Source organism: Lolium rigidum, chromosome 1 (assembly GCF_022539505.1).
Source record: "Lolium rigidum isolate FL_2022 chromosome 1, APGP_CSIRO_Lrig_0.1, whole genome shotgun sequence".
Taxonomy (NCBI): domain Eukaryota; kingdom Viridiplantae; phylum Streptophyta; class Magnoliopsida; order Poales; family Poaceae; genus Lolium; species Lolium rigidum.
Window position 1 is genome coordinate 284,509,265 of NC_061508.1, and position 23,062 is coordinate 284,532,326.

A 23,062-nucleotide genomic window follows, 5' to 3' on the forward strand; every position below is an offset into this window, starting at 1 on the left:
TAGTGCTACACATTTGAACCTTGTCTTATAATTTTAAGTTGTAGAACTTGTTCCATTACAAAGCAGGACTGGAAACTGCTATGATCAGACGGTTTGGGGCGGGAAGCAGCAGGTTCAAGGAAGAGGGAGGTTTGGGCCGTTGTAGAGTACCTGCCTAGTCTGATCGCTGAAGTCAAGAGACGACGATGGCAACTGCGGAACTTCGGATCCTGATTCCGGCTCAAACTGTTCGGCTCCATCCCCGCGTACTCCGGGCGCCGCCTTATGGAACCCGGCCTCGTCGACCCATCTGCGTTCACGCTCGTCCGCGCCGCCGCTGACGTCTCCCCATCGCACCGCAGGGCTCTTCGTCCAAGCCCAACTATTCTGCAACACACAACGTAATTTGTCCAGAGCCTTCCCCGGCACGCCCAAATATCTGGCAGCCCACGGCGCAATCTTGGCATCGCGCCGCCTCCAACTATGATCACGAATTGACGCACGAGCTCTGCCCCTCCGGCCCCTTCTCAATCGGTAATGTGGCTGATCTTTCCGACGGATCTGTTGCTTCTACGAGAACACTACATGTACGTATATACCCGTGAAAACGATTCTGTTCCAATAGGATACAGTCTGAGTCTTTTTGAGTAGGAGGCGGCCCTCTACGCGGATGTGCGCGCAGGAGCTCACCATCAGGTTCAGCAGTTGTACGGGCTGGTGCAGTCGTACCCAGCTGGATGGCGGCGTCTGCCCTTCGATTAGTTTGGATACTCTACAGCAGCAGCGTGCCGAGAGACGGAGACGGCTGGCGGTCAGGCGGAAGGGGATCTTGGAGGAAGCACAGCGCGATTCGTACTTATGAGGGATTTTATTGACGGCAACAGAAACCGAACCGAGAACGACACGGCGCAGAGATCGATCAGCAACCGGAAGCAACGGAGGACGGACGAAAATCAGGGACGGACAACGGAAACCCTTTTCGCTTTATTATTAGGTACTAGCTGAATGTCCGTGCGTTGCCACGGCCTCTCAGTAAGTAGTTTCAAATATTAAAAATTAAAAATATTTAAAATTTCCATTTAGCATAATTCATCATCGTCATTGCATAGAAAGCAAGAATTTTATTTTTGAGGACTCCAAGTCTCCAATGGTCTCTTCAAATCTCACCATACAAATTTCAACATTTGTTTTCTCTAATTTCAGCGTTTATACTGCAACACCAATAAAAACTATTTAATAATTGATATAACACCAATCAAAATTAATGATTTTTTTGCTAATTTATAATCAAAATTGAATAGTTCATTGGTATATATCTGACAATAGCCCAAGTACGTGAAGACATTTAGATATAAAAAGCAGTACGGGTGATGTAAATCCTCGTGACTTAGTTTAAAACATAGTACTTGCTCATTGAGAAAACAAATGTTTGACATAGTGGTCAATCAGAGATAATTCAATCAACCAAAAAGACATAATTCAAAGTTTAGACTTGTTTTCAGATATGAAATATTGGAATGGCAACTTCGTGAGTGAGAAGTTGATTCAATTCAGGCTTTTCTTAGGATGCCATTGGCATTTTGACATGAAGAATATGTATTGTATTTTTTTCTCACTCTCTATTCTTTCTTCAATTTATTTTCTATCTCTCCACCCCCGTTTTGCATCCTATTATGTCCTAATTTCTCCTTTCTTCCTTGCCGAGCTCCCCATGGCAACATTGTCCTCCCACAACTCTAGCCAGTTGATCTGCTGCTGCCCCACAACGGCGCCCTGTGTCCTCCCTCATCCAGCTCCCCCACTTAACATCGTTTTCCTTCCTTCCCTCGCGTACATCCCCACATCGCCTCCCCCATGACATTGTCACTTCCATGTCTATCTCCCCTCCGAGATCCCTCCCATGGTTCATCTTGGTCAAGAACAGTGAGGCCGCATCTCCCTATTGTTGTCACCACTCCTCCCCTCATCCTTTTCCCAGTAGCACCACCGTCGTGACACGCTAGTCGGCTCCTTCCCCTTCTATCGTGTTTTGCGTTGTTGGGGAAGACTACATGTTTTCGGCTCCTTGTGCTGACCGTAACACACAGCCACCGCAGCCAGCAGCGCGTCCTATCCTTCGTCCGCCATCATATGTGGCTTCTACTCCTGTACGCTTACCGGAGGAGGATGGATCTGACACAATGAGGCTTTGGGTTGCCAACAACGGGGGAGTATGGGATCGGCGATGGTGAAGGCGTGGGGTTTTGACAGCTAGCTTCTCGACGCGCTCGCGGAGGTCCTCAATGGGCGTTGTTGCTCGGTGAGCTGCCCGGGTATTCCTTTTTAGGAAAAATAATCCCAGATCTCTGGTCAATCTTGTATTATACTGCGGTTTATCATATTTGTCTGAAATACTTCCATGTTTTCATGCAGATCTTATATGATGAAATGAAACTTACAAAACACAAGGGTAATCAGATAAATAATAGATAAACAAATAAATAAATAATACAGTAGCAGTATGTAGCCTGAACTTCCCTGTCTAGATTTATTGTTTCGTTTGCCTTCTGCTCCATTGCAAATATTTGCTTTTGAGAACCCCATAACCCCTAGAAGCATACAAACTCCTGACTTATCCGAAAACAAATAATCCGACTATGGGATGCTGAAGGTTCATCCTCATCTGTCGTATGCAGTGTCTTGAAGTAGTGAATCTGAAGTTAAAGCAGTTGCGCAATGGAGGCGTAGCCAAATATCAGAGTATATTGGGTGTGGTTGAAATAGATTTTCATGGTAGTGCAGAAGATTTAGATGAAGTCCGAGAATTTGCAAAGCACTTGGCCTGAAGGTTGACCCTGCACGTGATCGTCCAGACCACTTGTTCCCTTAGTGAGTTCTCCTATATATGTCCAAATACTCAGCTACACCACTTCGGGGAAGATCTCCACGGGGACGGCCTTGCCTACCTGGGGACGGGCACGGCGGTGCATGGACATGGACAAACGATTCCGGCCGCCGGCCGCTGTCTCGGCTCGGCGACGCGAGTTTCTTCGTCAGCTTCCCTCCAACCAGTGCTGAAGGCGGACCTTATATGGCAGTCGTAGGAGGAAGGGGAACACGGCCAATCGATGGGCATCTCCTACCATGATCGATCAGCGGTGGCGGCAGCAACAAGGTCGGCTTCTGGGAGGACTTGACGGGCTCCTTGCGGCCTCCAAGAAGATTTGACAGGCTCCTTTTATGGCTGGCAATGATTTCTCGATGACCATTGACCAGCGGACCAGGACACACGAGGGTTTTTTTCTCAGATCGCGGTTTTCTTCAGATTGCGGCAGGAAGCGTGCGGTTTTATTTGACGTACGATGGTTATTTTACGTACGGACACCACCGTTCCCAATTTAATAGTAGAGATATAGGTATAGACTAGTAAAAATACCCGTGCGTTGCATCGGGTGGACAAATGTTAGAATTCGATTGCATTCTCATTATTATGACAATTGTCGATGGGAAACCAACAAATTATGAGGCAAAGAAAATTCTTTGCAATTTTGCTTAGAGAGCCGATGAAATTCCCTTTTGTGAGTAACGAGGCTTTGTCTCTCGTCAGAGGAGTACATATCGAACCATAGACCGACAGGAGGAGGGGAAACCCAAGGGATTTGAGGCGCGCCGGAGAAGATATCCTTCCCATCCGCACGCCCCAAAGGCTTTTTTGTCCGCCGCGGCCCAATATAGTGTGCGGCGTCCCGAGCCCGTCCCCTCTACACAGGGGACACTCCGTGCACACCGAACACAACGAAATGAGAGGCGAGGTGGCGCGGGCCCGACGCGTTAGCTGCTCGGATGCTCAACCGCCGCGTACATAGCGACGGTGCAGTTGTCGGGAAGGGGAACCGTCGCATTGGCAACCGACAGCGCGGATGAATGGGAGACCGTGGAGGAGGAGGCGGATGAGGAAGGGTCTGAGGAGGTGACGGCGGCGGCAGCAGGAAGCTGTACCGTGAGGATGATGAGGCGGGGCCATCAAAGAAGAAGTAGTTTAAAAAAATTATATGTAATTTGATATTGTTTTTTTGAAGTTTTTATATGTAATTTGTTTATGTTGCACCGATTTAAATATTAGTACCGCAATATTAGTACAAAGTTTTCTTCTATGTATTAAAATAAAATACTGTGTTTTAAAGTTTTGAGGACGTGTTTGGAGGACGCGGCTGAGGAGCGACGTCCCCAAACGCGGCACGAAGAAAACATAGATGACTGTGGGCCGTCATTCTTTGTGTTTCAGAATATAGGTTTTATTTTTTAGTTTAATCAGTGCATTGTAGGCATTTTTTTAATCTTTGCTCACTCTTTAGCCTCATTTTTTAATTCCCGCACCCATGCCTTGTCACCTTCCCCGATTTTCTCTCTGTCTCTCCCGACCATCCCCTAATCCCATTCCCTTGTTCTCACGTTCATTCCCCTTTCTCTACCATAGCCGTGAGTCTGTGATCTCCTCCCTGTTGTGTGTTTCCCTTTATTGTCTCCCCCCCCTAATCCCCTTTGTGGTAGCTCTATTGTGTGGAAGCTGCTGCTGCAAATCTCCGTTAATTTTGTGCGTTTGCTGAAGCAAATTGCCTGGATTAAATCGCTATAGTTGAGTGTGTGTGGCTGCTTGTCGCTATTTGTGGCTGGATTCGATTCTCCTGAGTTAATTTTTGGCCTTCTTGACTTGGGCATGCATCGTGGTCCTGGAAAGTTTTCGAGGTTGGTTGATGCGGTTGATTGTGGCCTGCCGTGAGATGGATGTCGCCTTTCTGGAGTTGAAGTTGCTTTCCATTGAGTCTCGGATTCCTCTCGGCGGCGCAACAGGCCGCACTCGAGGGCCATCTCTATGGAATTTCGGCGTTACTTGCAGTTAGTACTACCGGTATGATCCATTCTTGCCTGCATTCTTTGCTGGTACTTTAGCTTACTTTGTATTGTTGGATGTTAGGCTAGTTCTCATCTATACTTTTATGGTTTCGTTTTTCACTGTAGTTTTTAGTTCTGTCTTGAGGCAGAGTATGTGTAAGGTAAAAGGGTGCGCTAAGTAAACTACCGATTTGCTTGATCTGCCACAAAAATATGGAATGAGTACTTTCACGTTTGAGTTGTATTATCTCTGTAGCTCTTTTACTTAGTTTTGCATGATTAAGACACTTACTGAACTGCAGTATATTGCATTTGGTAAGCCGTTTTAAATTGATATACGTAGACAAATCCTTGGATGTTATTGACAATGCTGACTGATTTTCTACTTCTGAACTAATTGATTCTGGACATTCAGAAACCAGAGATGGTGTCGAGAATGTAGGTGATTCTGAACACTTCGCTCTTTTGATAGGGTTCCCAAGATCGTCATCCGTGGTTGTTTCAATGTTGTAATCTATTTTCTGCCAACACAAGGACTATAATTCAGCAAGTACAAGCATGTTTGTTTCAACGGCAGGAAACTTGTAGAAGCTATGGAAAATTTACCTCATCATCGATATATTCAGATGATTTTGCTTCCTCTTCCTCACAGCACAGGTCTGTCCTACTCTTTCTATTTCCTCAATTCCCTGCCACAAACAAGCACTGCCATATTCAATATCTGATGCTATAACGGTAACGGATAATGCATGCTTGTTTCACCGGCAGAAAACTCATAGATGCTATGGAAAAATTACTTACAAGCATGCTTTTTTCAAAGCGTTAAAACGGATCAAGCATGTTTTTTTCACTGGAAGAAAACTTATAGAAGCTATGGAAAATTTACCTCCTTATGAATTGATTCAGATGATTTTGCTTCCTCACAGGTCTGTCCTGCTCTTTCTATTTCCTCAATTTTCTGCAAAAAATAAGAAATCCAAGATTCAGTATCTGATGCTATAACGGATCATGCATGCTTGTTTCATCGGCACTGGAAGAAAACTTATAGAAGCTATGGAAAATTTACCTCCTTATCGATTGATTCAGATGATTTTGCTTCCTCACAGGTCTGTCCTGCTCTTTCTATTTCCTCAATTGTCTGCAAGAAATAAGTAATCCAAGATTCAGTATCTGATGCTATTACGGATCATGCATGCTTGTTTCATCGGCAGAAAACTCTTAGAATATAAGGAAGAATTACCTCGTCATCCATAGATTTAAATGATTTTGCTTCCTGGGGACTGTTCTGCTCCTTCCATTACCTTAATTCTTTGCAAGAAAGAATCACTGATTGAGTAATCCAATATATATGCACATGGATTTTTCACCTTCTACTCGGAATTCATGTAGCCAATGTACTGACGAACTTTTACAATCTATGCAATCTCAGGCAAGAAACTGAACATAGTACACGGCGTACCTTGTGGAACACAGCCGATTGGTGTTCTGTTCAATTCTGCTCAAGAGCGCAACAACAATTGCGAACTTGTGCGGATATCGGGCGAAGTCGGTACAACGGCGGCGTCTAAAGGAATCTCCTGTTGAGGTAGTATTCGAGGGAGTCGAGCAGTATTTTATAGCTAAATTTGGCTTGAGGAACGGGCAAAATTGCGTGTACATGCAGGAGAGCAAGAGTTTTCCTCTGGTACGTTGTCGTCGTATTGTCAGGTCCTGAACCTCCTGGATGTGGTGCGATCGAAGGGAGAAGTGGTAGGTATGAAACCATCGATGCAGTATACGTCCATCAGCTGAAAGCCCATAACGGGCGCTTGGCAGGGGACTTTTTGGGCCGCTGGAGAGCCCAGGACAACCACGCGACGGGAGAGATCGAACTCTTTTTTCTGCAACGACTAAACGAATCCTTATGTAACATGGGCTTTTTGGGCCGCTGGAGAGCCCAGGACAACCACGCGACGGGAGAGATCGAACTCTTTTTTCTGCAACGACTAAACGAATCCTTATGTAACATGGGCGGTGGCATTGCTCGTAAATTGAACTGAAAATAAAGGGTAATTCAAAAACGGACGAAAATTATGGGGAGAAACCTTCCTTCCTTTATTAGTAGGTAAAGATAAATGAAGTGCTTCAGTTATTCAATCAACATTGCACAAAGAATTAAATCTGTGCCTCATACTTCAGAGAACGGGAGCAGCACCTTCCTCGGACGAGCAACAAGCAACAGAGCAGGGTAGGCGCTGCCAGTTTTGCTTGGTTCCTGCAGCTGATCCGAGGAGGAGCAGGTCGAGGAGGAGGAGCGGCCCTGCCCCGGCGAGCTGTCGACAAGGAGACACAACGGAAGCGGAGGACCGGCGGCGTAGGGAGGACGACGAGGACAAGCTCAGGCGCGGCCGCGATTAGGCCAGCGACGAGGCGCACGCGAGGAGCAGGGAAGCAGTGGTGAGGTGCGCGCGAGCAGCAGGGGAGCAGCGGCGAGGTGCGCGTTCGCAGCGGCGAGGCCTCTGGACGCGCAGGTACCTCTGGTCGCAGCGGCGAGGCAGGGCGAGCTTCTTCCAGCCGTGGCGGCGAGACTTCCTTCCTCGACGGCGGACGGCGAGGGAGCTGCGGAGGCGGGGGAGAAAGAAGAATGGAGCGGCGCCAACGTATGAAGGAGCTCGGGCGGCAAGCCGGTCAGCCGCCCGGGTCGAGCCGCCCCGTCCAGCAGCGGCGACCTCGTGCGCGTTCGCTATGGCGGCATCCGCGAGCTCGTGCGCGTCCTAGATGATGGAGTCCGGGAGCTCATGGGCATCTGCGGTATGCTGGCGTGCGGCCGTGAACGTCCGCGGTAGTCCGCCGTCCGTGCGAGGAAGCAGACCGGCGACGGAGCTGACAATCAACGGCGACGGAGAAGAACCCGTTTTTGAAATTGGATTTGAAGCCCAGATTTAAAACACTTAAGATGTATCAGGGGGGTTATTGCAAAAGCGAAAATGAACTGCGGGGGAGGGAGAGTTGCGACATCTTTAATGGGACGGAGGGAGTACATAAGATGTGACGGAATAAAAATATAGTTTCACTAGAGGTGACCTGATAAGTTGTCGATGAAGAAGAGGAATCCCCAAGCTTAGATGCTTGAGTCTTCTTGAAATATGCAGGGATGATCCACGGGGGCATCCCCAAGCTTAGACTTTTCACTCTTCTTGATCATATTGTATCATCCTCCTCTCTTGACCCTTGAAAACTTCCTCCACACCAAACTCAAAACAAAATCATTAGAGGGTTAGTGCATAATCAAAAATTCACATATTCAGAGGTGACATAATCATTCTTAATACTTCTGGACATTGCACAAAGCTAGTGAAAGTTAATGGAACAAAGAAATCCATCAAACATAGCAAAACAGGCAATGCGAAATAAAAGGCAGAATCTGTCAAAACAGAACAGTCCGTAAATACGAATTTTTTAGAGGCACCAAACTTGCTCAGATGAAAATTCCCAAATTGAATGAAAGTTGCGTACATATCTGAGGATCACACACGTAAATTGGCAGATTTTTCTGAGTTACCTACAGAGAATCCTGCCCAAATTCGTGACAGCAAGAAATCTGTTTCTGCGCAGTAATCCAAATCTAGTATTGACTTTACTATCAAATACTTTTCTTGGCACAACAATGCAATAAAATAAAGATAAGGAGAGGTTGCTACAGTAGTAACAACTTCCAAGACTCAAATATAAAACAAAGTGCAGAAGTAAAATAATGGGTTGTCTCCCATAAGCGCTTTTCTTTAACGCCTTTCAGCTAGGCGCAGAAAGTGTGAATCAAGTGTTATCAAGAGATGAAGCATCAACATTACCTCGGGCTTTACGCCTACCCTTCTTATTCTTTTTCTTACTCTTTGGTTTAGGGAATACATGTGTACCTCCCGGTGTAGTGGTGAATTTTAGGGTGCCTTCTCCCACATCTATGACTGCTCCCAATAGTTTCAACAGGGATCTTCCAAGTGTGATTTGTCCTGTTCCTACACATTCAATAACAAGATAATCAGTGGATACTGTTCTTCCAAGAATGGTTGTATGCACACCCTCGGCTATTCCCTTAGGAATTATAACAGAGTTATCAATAAGAGTTATTCCTTCTCCCCCTTCAACGAGTCCCCAAAGTGTCAAAGATTCATAAATACTCTTAGGCATAAGGCAAAATTCAGACATAATATCACAATGGGCAGGAAAAGTTTGACCACCAATAACAACTTTAATAGTAGGGTCCCATATTGAAGGTTCAGAGTTCACTAAAACTTGATCAAGACGGTTACGAACATAACTATAATTTTCTTTCAAGCAAGATGAACTTATCTCAAGAGTGTTTAATCTATTATAAATGCTAGTAAGAGCTGAATCAAAGTTATTAGCTAAACTATGTGATGCAACCAAATTTTTTATGGCATTAAAAGCTTGATCCCCATCGCAATGAAGGAAATCTCCTCCTACTATAGCATCCAAGGCATATCTATAGCGAATCATAAGCCCAAAATAAAAATTACTAAGGAGCAGACTTAGAGTCATTTGAGGTTCAACTTTACGATAAGAATCAAAAATTCTAGACCAAGCATCTTTAAAACTCTCCTCATCCCCTTGTTTAAAAGTAAAGACTAATTCCTCGGGTGAAGAAGTAACAGGTACAGAGCTAGACATGATAACAAAATAAACTAAATGCAAGTAGCTAATTTTTTTGTGTTTTTGATATAGAGAGCAAGACAGTAAATAAAGCAAAACTAGCAACTAATTTTTTTGTGTTTTTGATATAAGAGCAAACAAAGCAGTAAATAAAGTAAAACAAAGCAAGACAAAAACAAAGTAAAGAGATTGGAAGTGGAAGACTCCCCTTGCAGCGTGTCTTGATCTCCCCGGCAACGGCGCCAGAAAATCGCTTGATGTCTACGCACGCTTCTATTCCTGTAGACAGTGTTGGGCCTCCAAGAGCAGAGGTTTGTAGAACAGCAGCAAGTTTCCTTTAAGTGAATCACCCAAGGTTTATCGAACTCAGGGAGGAAGAGGTCAAAGATATCCCTCTCAAGCAACCCTGCAATCACGATAAAAAAAAGTCTCTTGTGTCCCCAACACACCTAATACACTTGTCAGATGTATAGGTGCACTAGTTCGGCGAAGAGAAAGTGAAATACAAGTGGTATGAATGAATATGAGCAGCAGTAACGGCGCCAGAAAATAGCTTGCCGGCGTGCAGTTGATAGTAGTAATATTGCAGGAAGTAAAGATGCAGTAAAACAGTAAATAAGCGATGATTGCAGTATTTGGAAACAAGGCCTAGGGATCATACTTTCACTAGTGGACACTCTCACATTGCAATCATAATTGAATATAAATATAAGCACTTCACTATGCTATTCTGAATTATTCTCTGGCAAGATAACGAACACTAATTCATCATGTAGGCAAACCTTAAAGATGTATTCCCAAGTACTAATAAACACCCCACGTCGTCATCGTGAGCATTCATAGGAGGTACTAACACACCACAATTTCATAGAGACATCCAACTCAAATCATAACTCGGTGAATAAGTATTCTGTGAAATATAGCCTAAGAGACCCACACGGTGCACACACTTGTCACCTTTACACACGTGGGACAAGGAGTCTCCGGAGATCACATAAGTAAAATCCACTTGAATAGCATAACGACATCTAGATTACAAGCTCATCATATGGATCTCAATCATGTAAGGCAGCTCATGAGATCATTGTATTGAAGTACATAGGAGAGAGATTAACCACATAGCTACCGGTACAACCCTTAGCCTCGATGGAGAACTACTCCTCCTCATGGGAGACAGCAGCGTTGATGGAGATGGCGGTGGTGTCGATGGAGATGCCTTCCGGGGGCACTTCCCCGTCCCGGCGGCGTGCCGGAACAGAGACTTCTGTCCCCCAGATCTTGGCTTCGCGATGGCGGCGGCTCTGGAAGGTTTCTCGTACCGTGGCTTTTCCGTATTGAAGATTTAGGTTAGGGGGCTTGTTATAGGCGAAGAGGCGGAGTCGGAGGGGTTACGGAGCCGCCACACAACAGGGGGGCGCCCCCCTGGGCCGCGCCGCCATGGCGTGTGGGGCCCCTGGGCCTCCCCTCTGGTCCCTCTTCGGTGTCCTGGAAGCTTCGTGAAAATATAAGATCGTGGGCCTTGATTTCGTCCAATTCCGAGAACAATTCCTTACTAGGATTTCTGAAACCAAAAACAGCAGAAAACAGGAACTGGCACTTTGGCATCTTGTCAATAGGTTTGTTCCGGAAAATGCATAAATATGACATATAATGTGTATAAAACATGTGAGTATCATCATAAAAGTAGCATGGAACATAAGAAATTATAGATACGTTTGAGACGTATCACCGCCCCCAAAGTAATGGACATAAAAGTACCTACAGCAGCTGAATCCAATAGGTTCCGCGAAGAAAAATTAAATCCTGCATAAAAGGTTTGGATGATCATCCAAGTAGTCAGTCCATGAGTAGGGCAATTCTTCACCAAAGATTTCATTCTCTCCCATGCTTGAGCAACATGTTCATTATCCAATAGCTTAAAATTCATTATGCTACTTCTCAAAGATATAATTTTAGCGGGAGGATAATATCTACCAATGAAAGCATCCTTACATTTAGTCCATGAATCAATACTATTCTTAGGCAAAGATAGCAACCAATCTTTAGCTCTTCCTCTTAAGGAGAAAGGAAACAATTTCAGTTTTATAATATCACCATCTACATCCTTATACTTTTGCATTTCACAAAGTTCAACAAAATTATTAAGATGGGCAGCAAGCATCATCAGAACTAACACCAGAAAATTGCTCTCTCATAACAAGATTTAGTAAAGCAGGTTTAATTTCAAAAAATTCTGCTGTAGTAGCAGGTGGAGCAATAGGTCTGCATAGGAAATCATTATTATTTGTGCTAGTGAAGTCACACAACTTAGTATTCTCAGGAGTACCCATTTTAGCAATAGTAAATAAAGCAAACTAAATAAATTAAATGCAAGTAACTAATTTTTTTGTATTTTTGATATAAAGAGCAAACAAAGCAGTAAATAAAGTAAAGTAAAGCAAGACAAAAACAAAGTAAAGAGATTGGATGTGGGAGACTCCCCTTGCAGCGTGTCTTGATCTCCCGACAACGGCGCCGAGTAAAAAGTTGCTTGATGGCGTGTAAGACACACGTCCGTTGGGAACCCCAGGAGGAAGCTGTGATGCGCACAACAGCAAGTTTTCCCTCAGTAAGAAACCAAGGTTATCGAACCAGTAGGAGTCAAGGAACACGTGAAGGTTGTTGGTGGCGGAGTGTAGTGCGGCGCAACACCGGGGATTCCGGCGCCAACGTGGAACCTGCACAACACAATCAAAGTACTTTGCCCCAACGTAATGATGAGGTTATCAATCTCACCGGCTTGCTATAAACAAAGGATTAAATGTATAGTGTGGAAGATGATGTTTGTTTGCGAAAAACAGTAAAGAACAAATATTGCAGTAGATTGTATTTCAGATGTAAAGAATGGACCGGGGTCCACAGTTCACTACTGGTGTCTCTCCCATAAGATAAATGGCATGTTGGGTGAACAAATTACAGTTGGGCAATTGACAAATAGAGAGGGCATAACAATGCACATACATATCACGATGACTACTATGAGATTTAATCAGGGTATTACGACAAAGTACATAGACCGCTATCCAGCATGCATCTATGCCTAAAAAGTCCACCTTCAGGTTATCATCCGAACCCCTTCCAGTATTAAGTTGCAAACAACATGCAATTGCATTAAGTATGGTGCGTAATGTAATCAACACAAATATCTTTTGACAAAGCATCGATGTTTTATCCCTAGTGGCAACAGCACATCCACAACCTTAGAACTTTCTGTCACTGTCCCAGATTCAATGGAGGCATGAACCCACTATCGAGCATAAATACTCCCTCTTGGAGTTACAAGTATCAACTTGGCCAGAGGGCCTCCACTAGCAACGGAGAGAATGCAAGAACATAAACAACATATATATGATAGATTGATAATCAACTTGACATAGTATTCCATATTCATCAGATCCCAACAAACACAACATGTAGCATTACAAATAGACGATCTTGATCATGATAGGCAGCTCACAAGATCTAACATGATAGCACAATGAGGAGAAGACAACCATCTAGCTACTGCTATGGACCCATAGTCCAGGGGTGAACTACTCACACATCAATCCGGAGGCGATCATGGTGATGAAGAGTCCTCCGGGAGATGATTCCCCTCTCCGGAAGGGTGCCGGAGGCGATCTCCTGAATCCCCCGAGATGGGATTGGCGGCGGCGGCGTCTCTGGAAGGTTTTCCGTATCGTGGCTCTCGGTACTGGGGTTTTCACGACGAAGGCTTTAAGTAGGCGGAAGGGTAGAGTTGGAGGCGGCGCGAGGGCCCCACACCATAGGGCAGCGCGGGCCCACCCTTGGCCGCGCGGCCCTGTGGTGTCGGCGCCTCGTCGCCCCACTTCGTAATCCTTTCGGTCTTCTGGAAGATTCGTGGAAAAATAAGACCCTGGGCGTTGATTTTGTCCAATTCCGAGAATATTTCCTCTGTAGGATTTCTGAAACCAAAAACAGCAGAAAACAGCAACTGGCTCTTCGGCATCTCGTCAATAGGTTAGTGCCGCAAAATGCATAATAATGACATAAAGTGTGTATAAAACATGTGAGTATCATCATAAAAGTAGCATGGAACATAAGAAATTATAGATACGTTTGAGACGTATCAATATCATCCATCGGGTAAGTACCCGAGGTGGGGCGAGGATAGAAGGGACGCGTCTCATCAAATGTGACGTCACGAGAGATGCGCATCCGACGACCAACATGGTCCCAACAGCGATAGCCCTTATGCTCATCACTGTATCCGAGAAAAACACACTCAACAGACTGAGCGGTCAGCTTGGTGCGTTCGCGAGGAGGGAGAAGGACATAGCAAACGCAACCAAATAAACGAAGAGTCGAGTAATCGGGAGAACGACCAGAAAGACGCTCGAGAGGAATGCCACCTTGAAGGGCAGCAGAAGGCTGAATGTTAATGAGGTAAGTCGACATAGTGACAGCCTCAGCCCAGAAATGCGACGGAAGAGAGGAGGCAATCATCATAGCACGGGTAATCTCAAGAATATGACGATACTTACGCTCGGCGACACCATTTTGAGCATGGGCGCCGGGACACGAGAACTGAGCAAGGGTGCCCTGCTCAGCAAGAAAACCACGCAGGTGCTGGGAGATATACTCTCCTGCAGAATCAGCACGAAACACACGAATAGGCGTGGAATACTGAGTACGAACCATGGCTGCAAAGCGCTGATAAATACTGCGAGAGTGCATAAGAAACAACCAGGTGTAACACAAAAAATCATCAATAAACAAAATATAGTATCGATGACCCCCTTTCGAAGGAAAGGGAGCCAGACCCCAAACATCTGAATGAACTAAATCAAAAGTTCACTGAGATACAGGTGCACTAGTAGGATAGGGAAGCTGAATCTATTTACCTAACCTACAACCCTAACACGAATGCAAAGGCACGTCTCCTGAGACAGACCCCAGAAGATCACTACGAACTAATAACGATAAACGGGAGCCACAGAGGTGACCTAGCCGATGATAGCACTGCTGAAAGGATCTAGTGACAGAAGCAGCAACCGCAGGAGAACTGGCAGATGAAGTGTCAGCAGAAGAAACGTGAAGCCATTCTAACTCCCAGAGCCCCGGGGACTCAAGGCTGCGAGGGCCAGCTCCAACCAGGGCCCGTGTACGGCGGTCCTGAACAGCACAAGAATCAGCATCAAGAATGACGCGACAACCAGAATCAGTAAGTTGACTAGCAGATAACGAGTTCATCTTAAGACTAGGAACATGAGAAACATCGAGAACGAGAAAAGAAGAAGTAGAAAGGGTGCCTCGACTGGAAACAGGAAAAGAGGTACCATCGGCCGTGATAACACGGACATGAGAAACAAGAGAATGAAGAGCAGAAAGAATAGAAGACGCAGAAGTCATGTGAAAAGAAGCTCCAGAGTCCAGATACCACAGGGATGACATACCTGACTGTGTAGAAGGTGGTGGTCGCGCGGTGCCGGAAGAGCCAGAATCATAACCAGCAATACCCGTCGAGGAAGAGCCTGTAGCAGCAAGCAGACCACGAAAACCACGGATAATGTCCTGATCAGATAGCGCAACAGCAGAAGATCCTGAAGAACCAGCCTGACGACGAGTATGATGCCGCGGACGTAAGCTGGGATCCCTCTGCCAGCAAGTAGAGACAGTGTGGCCAGTCCTGCCACAGTATGTGCATGGAAGTGTTGTCGAACCACGAGGCGGCTGGGGCTAACTCTGGCCCTGGAATGGAGGAGTAGAGAGTATCGGCGGTGCTGGAGACCGCAACCAAGCCGGTGGCGTAGGAGGTCCACGAGCAGACGACACAGGAGGGCCACGAGCAGCAAGAACAGAGGGGACCTCAAGAAGGCCAGCACCACGAAGATGAGTCTCCTCAGCACGAAGCTCAGCAAGTACCTCAGAGAGCGGAACACGACCACGGGCAAGCAGCTGTGCACGGCGCGGCTCAAACTCCTTACGGAGCCGCAACAAGAACTCAAAAACGCGCTGAAACTCCAGATCCGCGCGCATAGTCATACAGCAGGGACAGGTGGCACACACAGTTGTACGGAGAGAATCAAGCTGACGCCAAATAGCAACACTCTGAGTGTAGAACTCATCAATAGTAGAATCACCCTGCCGAAGAGCATGCTCCTGGCGGACCACAGACAGGTAAAGAGCATCCCCAGACGGCTCATAGCGCTGACGAAGAAAAGCCCACTGAGCAGCAGCGGTGGGAAGACCCATAAACTCATCAGCATACTGAGGCAGAACACTAGAGGTGAGAACAACAGCAGCACAGGCATCCTCATCTATCCACTGAGTGTACTCAGTCAGATCCAGTCGGTAAGTCGCAACGGCAGTAGAGTGGTCCTGGACCTTCCGGTCATAATCAGCCAGAGCAGTGTCATCAGCACTCTTGGCTGCATCCTTATCCGCCTGAGTAGCATCAGGGGGAAGAGCAACAGGTGGTGGTGCAACAGGCACCGTAGGAGCAACGGGGCGCGGCGGATAGGAGACCTCGCCAGAAAGCACACCCCAAAGACGAAGACCGCGCATGTGGACGCGCATAAAGGCAGCGAAGTCAGGATAATGCACGCCATCAAAGATCGCTGGGCAGCGAGGAATCGTAACATAGCCCGAAGAGGAAGACATATTAGCACTTCTTTTCTCTTTTCTCTTTTTTTGTAGAGTCATCTCAGATCAATCGAGCCCCGTCTGCAGGACGTAGAACGACGGCGGGAGACGAGCCGGGCGTAAGAGAGCCGGGCAGAGAGGCGGCGATTCCCCGCGGTCCAGGCTTCGGGCGGAGCCACGATCGAGCAGGGGAGTAGGGCCGGTCCGGGGAGCAGGGGCGGTCCGGGCGCGAGCAGGACCTGGTGGGGCGGGGATCGAGTGCAGGGGCCGAGGCGATCGTGGGAAGGCGCCGCTAGGGGACAAGGGAGCGAGCTGCGCGACACGGGCTCGAACGAGCGTCTCCTGGCGTCGGGAGGTGGGAGGGCGTACTCGCGAAAAGAAGAAGGATGTGGGGCGTACTCGCGATCGTGGGTGGACCAGCAGGGGCAGCGGACGGGCGGACCAACAGTGGGATCCCGATCGGTGATCGATCGAGAGGCAACGAGAGGCGGACGAAGAGGCCGATCGGAGATCGATCGAGAGGCAGACGATTCCCGGCGGTCCTGGGGCGAAGGCAGACGAAGGCAGACGAAGATGGACCAGCGAACCAGCAGGGGCCGATCGAGGAAGAGGAGCCGGCCGGGGACGGGGAGCGGCGGCGGACAAGCGGCATCGACGGACATGCAACGTCGGCCGAGAAACTAGAGGACCAGTTTTTGCTCTGATACCATGTTAGGGCAATATGCTTGTTGTATTACTAGGGGGCCAAATGCCACAATATATAGTACATGTACAAGTGCAAATATGCAGAAAGACCCCTAACATATGGGGAAACTACAATATACACAGATATATACATCTAACAGCAAGCACCCAACAATGTCTCAGACCTAGAGAAGCCATAGTTCGATAAAAAGAGAGAAGACATAGTTCGATAAAAAAGAGAGAAGACATCGTGTAAGATATAGGAGGACTGATGCGTAGAGTCAAAGACTAAACCGTCATCATTTTATGTAAATTTCTTTACCTAGTTCTTTTCCACTAGTAGAAAAAGGGGCAATAGGCCCGGTCCATTTGGGCCTTCAGACCCGGTTCCCGAACCGGGACCAATTAGGCGGGACTAAAGGGGGTACCCTTTAGTCCCGGTTCAAAGTTTAACCGGGCCTAAAGGCCTCGCCACGTGGTGCGGCCAGGGAGCTCGCGGTGGAAGGCCTTTGGTCCCGGTTCGTGGTACGAACCGGGCCTAGGTTTCTCTGCCGCGGCAGAGAATTGCTATTTCTCTGCCGCGGCACAGATTTAGGCTGTACCAGCGTTTCTCTGCCGCGGCAGAGAAACAGGGCGTTTCTCTGCCGCGGCAGAGTTTCAGCAATGCATGTATATCATTCAAGAAACCACAAAAAATTGTCATGAATATATATAGACATCGTCAACAGTACACGACATAGTCAACACAGTACACGTAATGCATGCATATTTACAATACAACATCTCCTCGACGAATATCCTCCGCCGTCACGATCTTCCGATAGTGCTCTCCACCTGGGGTAAGGACCTCGGTAATAAAGAATCCCGCGATTTCCTCTTGAATTTCTTTTATTTGATCCGCTGTTATGAGAGTGTCCCGCAGGCGTGTCATCTATATTTAAAAAAGGAGATCAATATATGAATGGAACTCAATACAATAGATGGAACTAATTAAGATTAATTGTGAAAATTTGTTATCGTACACGAGTGTGGTGTATTTGGGCATCCCCACCCTTGGGACAGGACATGTCACGCATGAAGGTGCAGACGTAGTATCCATATAAGTTATTCCCTTGTTCCTGCCTCATACACTTTACGAAAAAATAGTTCGATCAAACTAATAATCAAGCATCGTATTGAAAGTAAATATCATATATAAAGTTTCACGGACATAGCTATATATATAGTACTACTTACAGGGTAATCTTCAAATGTAAGCTCCGGTTTCCATTTACCCGGAACAGTATTGATGAACCGTTTCCAAGCCCTGCCCGGCAAAAAATAATGAGTAAATGAGTAATTGATTAGTTGATGATATCTTCGAATTAGAACAGATGAAGATGCCAATACGAAATTGATTGAAACTACCTCTGGAGGATGGCAGCCATGTCCGCCCATTCCACATATTCTTTACGTTTCGAGTCCATGACTTTTACAACTCCAAGGGGAAGATCAATGATTAGGAGAATAAAGTGGAATCTGCACAAGCATAGCTCAATGATTACGAGAATAAAGTGGAAGGTGCATAAGCATAATGTATGTTATATATAACACTCACTTGAAGTTGTAGGGAAAGAATATATCCTCTTTGTCTCGCTTGCTTCTCTAAAAACATTACGATGTTGTCCTCTCGTGTCCTTGGGGTACCGTCGAACCGTAACTTCATGAGCTGTGTTTGGGTCTATAAACCCCAGCGGTAGGAGCTTGCCTCTTTTGTATTCCAGCTTCTTCATTCCGCATAATTAAATGTATAGCGTACACAAAGAATATAATGAGGATAATTGTTAGTGCAAATGAATGAGCTACAAACTTAATTACACAAATAAATCACTTACGAGCAGTAGCAACCGATGACAGCTTTGTCGAGGGCGTCTTGATTGAATAACCGAAACAGTTCTTCTAACTCAAGGTTTATCTCGTCTTCCCCGGAAGTAATGCTCATCTCTAAGATACACCGTGAGGTAGCTTTCACATCTTCGACAGGCTTTCAGGTACCATTCATGCAACCTTCGCATCTGAGTCCCTAGACGCGCGAGCTCGCCAGGTTTGACGAGATCAGCTCCGTATCTATACTTGTTTACCACTTGAGCCATTGGATAGTAATCTTCGTACTCAACTGATGCTCCCTGAGCTCTAGCCGCCCGTTCGATCATCGATGCCGTCTCTGGATCATGATATGGCTCCACGATGAAGTGGGGTGCGGCCTGAATGTCCTGCTGTCCAAGCTGGGCGACTTTTTTGCTTCTTTGCTCGCTCTAGAGGACTCGTCCAAGAGAGCGGTCATAATCAGCTCTCGGCTCAGGTCTCTTCATTCTCGTCTCGGCAAAGTGCTTCACTGTCTGCGGTGGAATAAACATCTTCTTCGGCGCAAGAAACGCCTTTTGCTCTTCAGTCTGCTCATGTGGTAACAACTCTGGAGTTTGTGCCCTCATTGGAGTTGATGATCTCTTCGGAGCTGTAGGAGGTGCCGCGGACCGCTTCCTCTTTTGCTTAAGTGGAGGCGGCGGAGTCTCCTGACGAGGAGGAGGAGGCGGCGGAGTATTTTCACGCGGAGCAGACTGGTCATGGATAGGGGAATCATCATCGCGCGAGAGGAGAATCATCACGCGGAGGAGACTGCACGAGTGGCGGAGGAGGCGGAGGTGGCCTGCTTGTTGGCTTCTCACCCGGAAACACAATGTTCTCCTTCCGCCATTGCACGGTGGTTCTACGGGCTTCTCCCAGGTCTTTGATTTCCCCATCTTCACCTGCAGGGTGCTCAAGCACCAACCCCTCATAATCTCTCAACACTTCATCCACCATCACAACGAGCAAAGTCGTCTTGGACCGGACGGCAATGGTAAGACCTTGTAGGTAAGAGGATGCCGACCGCCGCCTTGAAGGATAGGTTGAAAACTTTAACATGCAGCTCACAAGGACGGCTCTCGAGTGAGATCATCCACGGGGGTAGCGAGGAGGCTCGACCACCCGGTCATCATCATCATCATTATCCACCTCGTCGAGAGGAAGCCACGCTGCTTTTCCGGTGTGGTTGAGATTGCAGCGGGGCGAGGGCATTGAGCAATGCAGGATCTACAGCTCTGCCCCCGAGCCATCCGAGATGTAAGTACTTGGGTTACCATGGTTAATTGGGCTCTCATGGTGCTCATACCCTCCTCTAAGTTAGCCAGGCGGTCTGTTTCCCTTGCCTTCCTCCTCTCATGGCTTTTATCAGGAAATCTCTTCCTTTCCGCAGGAAAGCCATACTTCCACGGAACGGAGCCTTCTGTGCCTCGTGTTCGTCCGGAGTGTTCTTTGTTCCCAAGGGCGCGTGTCAGCTCATCGTTCTCTCTTTCGGGCTGGAACAACCCCGCCTCCACGTCCCTATGTGCTTTTTCCAGGGCATCAATGGGAACCTTCAGATGAGCTTTCTTATAGATGCACTTCCCTGTTTCTGGATCCAACGTTCCCCCAATCCCGTAGAACCACTCCTTGCACCGTTCGATCCAACCGTGTGTCCCTAATCTGATCCCTTTACTGGTCAGTTCCGCCTCAGCTGCCTGCCACTTAGGACGGTTAGCCCTGTATCCACCTGGACCCAGAATTTGGTGATATGGCTTCAACGCAGCATTTGCCTTATTTATTTCCGACCTTCTCTTAAATTCTTCTGACTCCGTGCTGTACTTCACGAATTCGTCCCAGTGATTTTTTACCTTCTCACTGTCCGGAGTCTTCTTTAACTTGATAAGGCGGCGCAATCTTTTCTTGTGGCTCTTGAATAGTTCGGCCATCTTCTTCTTGCCAAACTCGCGGAGGGCCTGCTCCATCTTGGCCTTTTCAGCGTCACCCCCCTCTTCGGGTACTATGTTGAAATGTGACATGAGCTTGTTCATAATGCTGTTTTTGGCTACATCATCGATATAAAGACCTTGAGCTTCTTCCTCTCGCAGACAGCACTAGTCCCTTCGGCTTGTGCCATTCTCGAACGGTGATCGGGACGTGGTCCCTAACAAGCACTCCGCATTGAGCTATAAATGCCTTTGCACCTTTCTCCGGAGCAATCGGTTTACCATCCTTTTCGATGTGGGTGATGTCGTGCCTAACACCGTCATCCAACTTTTTGGCCGGGCCTCGCTTCCTCGACTTTACGAAGAAGTGCTCGATCCGGAGGGCTAAAAAAGAAATAATTCATAGTCAGTACAATTTAATTAGTTAATGCATCTATTCGATCAACAGCGGCTTAATTAATTTATATACCTCGGTGATAACTACAGTTCGGGAGCCATTATGATGATCTTGTTCCTCACCGGCGCCACTAGGATCTTCTTCCTCAATATTCTCCGCTCCCTCACCGGAGTCATTCAAATAAGTTGCGGTGACATCGTCACCGCCATCATCTGGAATAACGTCGTCGTCGCGATCATCCAGAGTACCGTTTGCTATGAGTTCCTCCATGAAATTTTCTTGAATTTCATCTCTGTCCATGCTTTCTACAACGACCTGCAAGTTATACATAGGAACCATCATATGATCAAATTAAGGATAATGCAGAAAACTGAAAATGGAGTTACATATGTAGTTCTTAACTAAGGATCGATAATATAGTGCTGAAAGCAGATACTGCAGTTACATGCATACATAGATCGGGTTCATGTTTATTTAACCCTAATACATATCAATCACTACTACAACCACTCAACCGCGCAGACCGGGTCCTAGAGGGCGCCGACCGGGTCCTGAGCCGCGCCGGGTGTACCCCCAAAGCCACGGAACAACAACGGGAGCATAGCTAACATGAGATCCCCGCATAACGCTCCATCCGGTCCTATACATGTTGTCTAACGCGTACATGTAACGGCGAACGTGCTGGTCCTCCGCTCCAATGCGCTGAGCTACCTCCTCCGGCGGAGCCGGCTCCCTCTGAAACGACCGTGGCCCATAAGACCTCCACCAAAGAATATCCGGGTCGACAACGGGACCCGGATTCCGCACCAAGGTGCGCGACCCGGAAGCTAAGACCTCCCGGTGCCACCCCGGCGGAGCCCGGTCCCGGACCTCCCCATCTGCTCCATCTCCTCTAGAAGAGTCAGACCACGCCGCGGCGGCCGTCGCGGCATCGTAGCTACGAAAACAAATCATATATATATGTACCAACGTTAACATAAATTAAAAAATAACTTCACTACTTTTATGTTAGTCGGCGCCGGCACTACCATTTGGGGGGCGCCGGCACTACATACTCTATTTTGGGGGCGCCGGCAGGGGCGTCGGCACTACCGTATTTGGGGGGCGCCATCGCGAGCGTAGCGGTTACCGGCGCGGCGCGGCGGCACTACATACTCTATTTTGGGGGTGCCGGCATGGGCTTCGGCACTACCGTATTTGGGGGGCGCCATCGCGAGCGTAGCGGTTACCGGCGCGCCGGCACTACATACTCTATTTTGGGGGCGCCGGCAGGGGCGTCGGCACTACCGTATTTGGGGGGCGCCATCGCGAGCGTAGCGGTTACCGGCGCGGCGGCCCTCATAACTATTTTTGTAACAGTAACACTAACTAATTAACTAATTTTTCACTAACACTAACTAACTATTTTACTAACTAATTTTACTAACTAATTTTTTAACTACTGTTTTAACTAAATTTCTAACTATTTTACTAACTAATTTTACTAACTTTTTTTCTAACTATTGTTTTAATTAATTTTCTAACTATTGTTTTAACTCAATTTCTAACTAAATTTCTAACTAATTTTACTAACTTTTTTTCTAACTAAATTTCTAACTAATTGTACTAACTTTTTTTCTTACTATTGTTTCTATATAATTAACCTAACAAATTAACTAATCTAACGAATAAAAAAAATAAAAATAAAAGAGAAGACGGCGGCGCTTACCGCGGCGGAGGTGGGCGTGGCCGGCAGCCGGCAGGTGGCGGGGGCGCGGCGGACGGCGAGGAGGCGGCCGCGGGCGGTGGGCGGGCGCGGGCGACGCGGTGGTGGACGGCGCGGTGGCGGACGGCGCGGGCGACGCGGTGGCGGCGCGCGGTGGGCGCGCGGGCGCGGCGCGCGGTCGGCGGTCGCGGTGGCGGAGGCGGTGGCGCCCCGGCAGCGGCGGAGACGGCGGCGGCGGCGGAGACGGCGGCGGAGGCGGTGGCGCGAGGCGACGGCGACGGCTCGGGGCGGCAGCCTGGCGGCGTGCGCTCGTTCGTCTCCGCG

At 47.5% G+C, this 23,062-nt stretch overlaps 2 long non-coding RNA genes across 2 annotated transcripts; both read right to left on the reverse strand.

The window, feature by feature from the left end:
• Positions 1–5,157: 5,157 nt before the first annotated feature.
• Positions 5,158–5,537, reverse strand: LOC124683833. The gene is made up of 2 exons (XR_006996832.1): positions 5,458–5,537; positions 5,158–5,372 (listed from the first exon to the last, which is right to left on the reverse strand). It is a non-coding gene; the product is annotated as an uncharacterized LOC124683833 (long non-coding RNA).
• Positions 5,538–5,737: 200 nt separating this feature from the next.
• LOC124683832 lies at positions 5,738–6,463 on the reverse strand. The gene is made up of 3 exons (XR_006996831.1): positions 6,092–6,463; positions 5,918–5,989; positions 5,738–5,809 (listed from the first exon to the last, which is right to left on the reverse strand). It is a non-coding gene; the product is annotated as an uncharacterized LOC124683832 (long non-coding RNA).
• Positions 6,464–23,062: the final 16,599 nt, after the last annotated feature.